This window comes from Mauremys mutica, chromosome 6, assembly GCF_020497125.1.
Source record: "Mauremys mutica isolate MM-2020 ecotype Southern chromosome 6, ASM2049712v1, whole genome shotgun sequence".
In the NCBI taxonomy this organism is placed as follows: Eukaryota; Metazoa; Chordata; order Testudines; family Geoemydidae; genus Mauremys; species Mauremys mutica.
Genome location: NC_059077.1, coordinates 92,719,403 through 92,726,771, shown reverse-complemented (window position 1 = coordinate 92,726,771; position 7,369 = coordinate 92,719,403). Strand labels below are relative to the sequence as shown.

Below are 7,369 nucleotides of genomic sequence, written 5' to 3'. Positions count from 1 at the left end.
GCTGCAATCTCATTGGTGCGTTGTGGCCGGCTGCCGGTCAATGAGGCCCTGTCCCCGGCCTACCACCCCTTGGCCGCTGAACCGCCCTCTGCTCTGCCCAAGTCCCGACTAATTCAGTCCAGTCAGCGAGGCGGGAGGGAGGCTTAGAAGCCCGGCCCTCGTCCTCTTAGTGTCCCGCCGGGCGTGCGAGCGGCTCGGGCTCCGCGCGCTGCTGCAGGCCGCCGCGCTGACAGAGCCGAGCGGAGCCGTTACTCAGCACGTCCCCGGCGTTCGAACGGCGGCGGTTGGGGGGGGGCTGACGGGGCCGCAGCCCCCAGAGGGAGCCGGACGCGGCCGCGCTACAGGACCAACGTCAGACGGCGGCAGGTGCGTGCTCCGACCCCACTCACTGGTCGCTCCCGCAGTGTGGGGCCCAGGTCCCTGCGGCGCGGGGAGCTCTGCGCGCGGGCCGGGAGGCTCGGGCTGGGCGGCCCGTGTCCGCAGGGGCGCTTGGTCTCCGGCCGGCCGGAGTGGGGCAGCGCGCCCACCGCCGGGGCACAGCGAGGGGGTGGGCTGGCGGCGCGTCGCTGTGGAGCGAGTTGGTTTCGGCTCCCTGCGGCCGGGGGAGGTCTCGGGGGGCGCGGAGAATGGGGCCCTGCGGGGAGGTGTCCCGGCCCCGTGGGTAGGGTGAACGGGGCGGGGGGGCTTTCAGCTAGATGCGATCCCTAGGTGCTCTCCCGCCCTCCCTGCCGCGGGCTGTTCTCGCCTCTCTGCGGCCCCAGGGGCGACCCCCCCCCGCCTTTCTTCTCCTGGGGAGCCGGCTGCCTCCACCCTCCGGTGTGAGCAGCAGCTCCGACAGCTATGCGGAAAGATTTTAAATCAATATTTGAAACGCAGCTGCTGCTGATCTCATACACTGGGCGGGTGGGTGAATGAAATGTAGCTAACAGGGGGCGAGGTGTTTCTAATCCGTGTCTGTTTGGGGGGTGGGGGTACTGTATTGTTTTCGTACCTCATTTCTAAGTAAATTGAGCTATGAAACATGCTACTATGGGTGGAGAGAAGTCAAATACTTTATTTTTAAAATCGATGAGTTGGGAGAATGACCATAAAATGCATATCTGATTTTTGTCTTTTAGTAGGTTCAGGTAGCTTTTTGTGTATATATAAATTGTCTTTTGTTTTAATGGAGTAACTAAAAATTGGATGTTTTGGAAAATGTGAAGATCACTTTTTGGTTGTCTTGATTTGACCAGTTTTTAGATTTTAGTTTCCTATGGAAGGAAAAAGTATGAAAAGAATTGTGGCAAAATAACCTATCTTGCAGACAGATTTCACTTTCAGAATGATATTTAAAAATTAACTATACTAAAACCAAAATATAACTCTTTAAAATTGATTTGTGTGTTTAAATGTATATTTTTCTGTATTATTTGTGCTTTAAATGGTGTAATGAGGTACCAGTTTGAGGCACTGAATTGCCAACAATGCAGTACTTCAGTGGCTGTCAATGTGCAGATTGTTTTAAGTAGAAGAATACTATAGTGCAGTGTCTTGCTTACAGGACACAAACATTATGTAATCTGACTTAATCCCACATTTGTGTATATCTGGGATCTTCTGGGGATTGTTCTTCTGTTTTTTGGGGTTTTTTTTTTTGCTGTCTATTGTTTCCTCTGACTCTTTCTCCATCCCCACCCCTAGAGCTGTTTAAAACGTATGAAATATCCAACAAGAGTGACTGCTACCAGTTAGGGAATTCTTTATTGGACAGTCAGTGCAAGATAGGCTTTTTTTCATACTTTTTAATATTATTGAGTATAGTAAAACCATACAGCCACAAGAACATAAGAATGGCCATACTGGGTCAAACCAAAGAGCCATCTAGCCCCCTATATTCTTACGGGCCAATGCCAGATGCTTCAGAGGGAAATGAACAGAATAGGGCAGTTATCGAGTGATCGATCCTAGATTCTGACAGTCTCAGTTTTAGGGATACCCAGGGTGTGTGGTTGTGTTTCTGACCATCTTGGCTCATAGCTATTGGTGGACCTGTCATTCATGAATTTATCTAATGCTGTTTCAAGCCCAGTTAAAGTTTTAGCCTTTACAGCCTTCCCTGACAATGAGTTCTACACATTGACTGTGTGTTGTGTGAAGAGGTACTTCTTTGTATTAGTTTTAAAACTTCTGCCTATTAATTTCATTGGATGTCACCAGTTCTTGTGTTATGTGAAGGCATAAATAACACTTCCTCCATGCCATTTATGATTTTAGACCTCTAACATATCTCCATCTTAGACATTTTTTTTTCTAAATTGAAGTCTTTTTAATCTCTCCTCATATGGAAGCTGTTCTATATCCTACTCTCTCTTGTTGCCCTTCCTGTACCTTTTCCAATTCTAATATATCTTTCTGAAATGGGGTGACCAGAACCATATGCAGTATTCAAGGTATGGTCGTACCATGGATTTATATAGTGATATTATGATATATTAGGTCTTATCTATCCCTTTCCTAATACCAAGGTTCATTGTCCATCTGCTGTTGACTCCCTCAAATAATTCTAATTGGTGAGGTATGGTTTCTGTTTACAAAAGTTGTGTTGACTCTTCCCCAACGTACCATGTTCAAATCTGTGTCTGATCATTCTGTTCTCTATTACAATTTCAACCAATTTACCTGATATTGAAATTAGGCTCACTGATATGTAATTGCCTGACTTGGCTCTGGAGCCTTTTTTTAAAAATCAGAGTTATATTAGCTATCCTCAATTCATCTGGTATGGAGGCTGATTTAAGTGATTGGTTTTATACCAGAGTTAATAGTTCTGCAATTTCATGTTTGACTTTCTTCAGAACACTTGAATGAATACCATCTAGTGATTTTTATTTTTTTTTAGTGGTTAATTTATCATTTGTTCCAAAACCTCTACTGACACTTCAATCTGGAATAGTTCCTCAGATTCTTCACCTAAAGAGAATGGCTCAGGTGTGGGAATCTCCCATATCTTCTGCAGTGAAGACTGATACAAATAATTCATTTAGCTTCACAATGGCCTTGTCTTCCTGGAGTGCTTCTTTAGCTATGCTTGCATCTGACGAAGTGGGTATTCACCCACGAAAGCGTATGCTCCAATACTTCTGTTAGTCTATAACAGGGGTCTCAAACATGCGGCCCGCGGAGCTCCCCAGGGGCCCCCAAGAGAAAAGCGGAGGCTCCCGCCTCCGCCCCTCTCCTGGAGCCTCGGCGCATAGAGCGCCGAGTCTCCGTCCGAGCGCCTGAGCCCCGCCCCGATCCGAGCCGCGTGGGGAGGGGGCGGGGCTGGGAGCTCTGGGCTGAGCGCTGCGCTCGGCGTGGAGCTCCCAGCCCCGCCCCCTCACCACGCGGCTCTGAGCGGGACGAAGCTCAGGCCTCGCCAGAGATGCGCTCGGGCCTCGCCGGAGACGCGCTCGGGTAAGGGGGGGGGAAGCGGGACCCGCCGGGCCGTGGGGCGGGGGGAAGGGAAGCAAGACCGGCCGGGCTGGGCCGGGGGGGAGGGAAGCGGGACCCGCCGGGGCCGGGCCGGGCCGGGGGGCATGGGCAGCAGGTTATATACTTGTGTGGGGCCCGGGCCCCAGCAATATTCAGGGCTGGGCGCCCTGCTCCAGCAATAGTTGGAGCTGGGTCTCTTCCCGCCCCCCCCCCCCGGTCCTGCCTGGATCGGCCCCGGCCACCGCAGGTCTCCCCCCGCCGCCGCGACCCTGCCTGGAGCAGGTCCCAGCCCCCGCCTGCCACCCCCCCTCCGCGTGTTCCCCCCCCCCCGCCGCGTTGTGTTGCGTCCCTGCCTGACAGAACGCAGCGCGCCTCTCCCCTGCCTGCTGCCCGGAGGGCTCCCAGCAGATTTGCTGTCTGCTGCCGCAGGGTCCTAGTGCCTGCCCTCCGCCAGTACTGGCAAGGCAGGCTGCCCTTACCCTGAGCCTCTCCAACCCCAAACCCTCAGCCCCAGCCAGAGCCCTCATTCCCCCCGCACCCTAATCCTCAGCCCCAGCCCTGAGCACCCCCACATCATGAACCCCTCATCCCCCTGCACCCTAATCCTCAGCCCCAGCCAGAGCCCTCATCCCCCCACACCCTAATCCTCTGCCCCAGCCCTGAGCGCCCCCACATCATGAACCCCTCATCCACAGCCCTCACCCCACACTCCAAACCTCTTCCCTAGCCCTGAGCCCCCTCGCATCATGAACCCCTCATCCACAGCCCTCACCCCACAGCCCAACCCTCTTCCCTAGCCCTGAGCCCCCTCCTGCATCATGTACCCCTCACCCTCAGCCCCACAGCCCTCACCCCTGCACTCCCTCCTATCCCCAAACTCCGTCCCAAAGCCTGCACCCCCACCCCCTGCTGCAGCCTGGAGCCTGCATCGAGCACAGAGCCTGCATCCAGACCCCCTCCCCCACCCAAACTCCCTCCCAGAGCCTTAGGCAGTAAATCTAAGTGCGTGTTTTGTCCTTTGAGTGAGGTGCATTACTGAGTGTATATATTTATTAAAACTGCGCGCGCTTAGGGGAGGAGGTGGAGAAGAGACAGGGCAGGGGCGGGGCCTCATGGAAGGGGTGGATTGGGGGTGGGGCCAGGGGCAGCAAGGGGGCGTGTCAGTGATGCGGCCCTCGGGCCAATGCACTAGTCCTCATGCGGCCCTCGGGGTCATTTGAGTTTGAGACCCCTGGTCTATAAGGTGCCACAGGACTTCTTGCCGCTCTTTAGCTATGATGGTGCTAAATAGTTTTCCATGAATATTTCATTTAAAGGCAAAAAAAAAGTTGGTCTAATCCTTTATCGTGATTTAGTTTTACTGTAGGCTATTCATACACTTCTACCCCGATATAATGCGACCTGATATAACACAAATTTGGATATAATGCAGTAAAGTAGCGCTCCAGGGGGGTGGGACTGCACAATCCGGCGGATCAAAGCAAGTTTGATAGAATGTGGTTTCACCTATAACGCGGTAAGATTTTTTGGCTCCTGAGGACACCGTTATATTGGGGGAAGAAGTGTATCTTCGAGAAGTACTTGAAAATAACAGAATAACTACATAGTGTGTATGTGTATTTTTATTTATTAATTTTTAACTTTAGTCTTCAGGCTTCCTCCATGTTCTTCTCTGGATCCATTGTGTTCGTTCATTCTTTATAGCTCTGTTGGTCTATGGCCTTTATCTTTTTAACTGGGCACTAATTTCCTATAGCTATTTCTCACTACATTGTCACATATGTTATCCCCTTTCTTGTAAAATTAGTTTAAGGATGTTTATTCATATATTGCCACAGTAATGCATTATGTAACTGGAAAGGGATTTTAACTATTGGATTGTTGTGTAAATTCTGTTGTAGTTTTAGTCCTCATTTGTCTGCTTTCAAAATTTTAGGAAAGGGTGAAGGAAGTTGTGGAATAGTCCAAATATATGCTGCTAAAATAAGAATGGGGGGGGGGAAAATTAACAGTTTAAATATGTTGCATGGTGTAACTATTGCATATTTTTAGTATTGTCTTAAATCCCCCATCGAGAACTTTGCAAATATATATTTAGATGCTTAACTTTATTCCTATCAGTAGTCTTTCTGAAGTAGCCAGTGGGACTACTCACATAAATAAGGTTATGCACAACACAGGTGTTTACAGCATTTGGGAGACACTGTAGACTTTGGGCTTGTCTACACCACGCAGCATTTAGTGACAAGGCTGTGTCGACACAGCCTTGTCGTTAAAAGTCAGCGTGTGTAAACACTCTTTGTCGGTACTTTTATCACACTCTTGCTGACAAAATACTTCCGGCTACGCGAGCGGCATTAGCCTTGTCGGCAGGAGAGCGCTTCTGCCAGCAAAGTCATGTTCACTCTGCGGTTTGCGTTGGCAAAACTTTTATCTTTCGTGAGAGTGGCTTTTTTGAGTACCTGTGAAGTACAAAAGTTTTGTTAACAATTTCACAGTTTAGACGTACCCTTATTTTTAGGGGAGGAGATATTGGGTGTACTACTTTTTATAGATCTGGGATGGAAAAAATTGCCTATGTAAAGCAATTACGCTTGAAATGTTCTAAGAGCCCAAGATAAACATTTAGGATGTTCTCAATCATTAGACTGACCTATCTTTTTTTTCCCCTTTCTTCAACTCTACTGAAAAGGTTAATTGCTGAAGATTGGATTAGATTTTAGCCTGCAAAGCAGGACATTAAAATTGCCTTGGTGTAACAGTTTATTATTCATCTGAAGCTTAGAAGAGATTAGTTTTAACAAGCAGGCTATTCATGCTTTAAAAACTGTCCAGTAGAAAGGGGGATGGGCAAGTTGGTTCTATGATTCTGAGACTATACTGGTGCAATAATGCAAGCTTATGCAGTGAAGTTTTAAACTATACTTCAGAAATTTTCTACTTTGTAATAAGATAAACATAAATCTTAGATTTTCTCATATTTTTAAATATATTTGGTTTCTTATTGTTCTGAGTTTTGAGCACATATCTTAGAAATGGAAATGCTGACACTGCAAACATGTTTGTACCTTGTTGAACTTCCTTGAGCTCTATATCTTAACTTGGCCTGTGACAAGTACAATGCTTCTCCTGTGCTAAATATCCATACTTACTCCTGGGGGAATTCTACATCACTGTGCAAGCACAGAATCAATGTCCCTCACAGGTTTTTTGTTTTGTTTTGTTTTTACACCTCTTCCCCCCCCCCCCCCCTGGAAGCTGAGAGGGGTCACATTGCAATTACACCTTTTGTCCACCAGGTACTGATGAGGTTCCAGAAGAGAGGGGAGCTAGTGCATGAGCTGGAGCAGCCAGCTGCAGAGAGGGAGGAGGAAGAGGCTGCCTTCCTCACAGCACCCTGCCCTCAGGGACAGGTGAGGCGGCATAGGATATGGGGAGTCACACAGGACTGCTGGGGTCACAGAAACTGGGGTTCAGAAGGGCTAGTGTGGGGGAGAGGCAGAGGAGCTAGTGGGATGACATTGAGGCAGAGGCTGAATGGGAGTGGGGGTGCAGGACCACATGGGGATGAGGCGGGTGCAGGACATATGGGGATGAGGAAGAGTGAGGTGCCGGGATGTTGGGAGGGGGTGGCTGAGTTGGGGTGCAGGGTCACATGGGGACATGTGTGGCTATACGTGACTGAATCAGGAAAGGGAATGCAGGAACACATGGGTACAGCAGTAGATGTGCCTGACTGAATGGGAGAGGCTGGGGGTCAGCCAGAGTCTGCATGGGGGAGGCTCCCCAACTCACTAACAATCTCTCCCTCCCACCCACCCCCAAAAAACCTGTTCCATACTTCCCACACCCAACAACCTTCTAGGTTCACTCCCAGGCTCCTTCCCAGCAATTACTTCCCTCTCTCTGTGCTCCT

General features: G+C 49.6%; 1 protein-coding gene across 4 annotated transcripts in view; it reads left to right on the top strand.

Moving 5' to 3' along the window:
- Nucleotides 1-86: 86 nt before the first annotated feature.
- The window catches only part of ABHD17B (abhydrolase domain containing 17B, depalmitoylase), a 29,755-nt gene continuing 22,472 nt past the window's right edge, over nt 87-7,369 (top strand). The window contains exons 1-2 of one of the 4 annotated variants that reach the window (XM_045021992.1): nt 88-366; nt 6,753-6,866. The gene's annotated coding sequence lies outside the window, so the exon portion shown is untranslated. Of the gene's footprint in view, nt 367-6,752; nt 6,867-7,369 lie in introns of all 4 variants that reach the window. The other 3 variants (XM_045021993.1, XM_045021991.1, XM_045021990.1) reach the window with 3 other exon arrangements.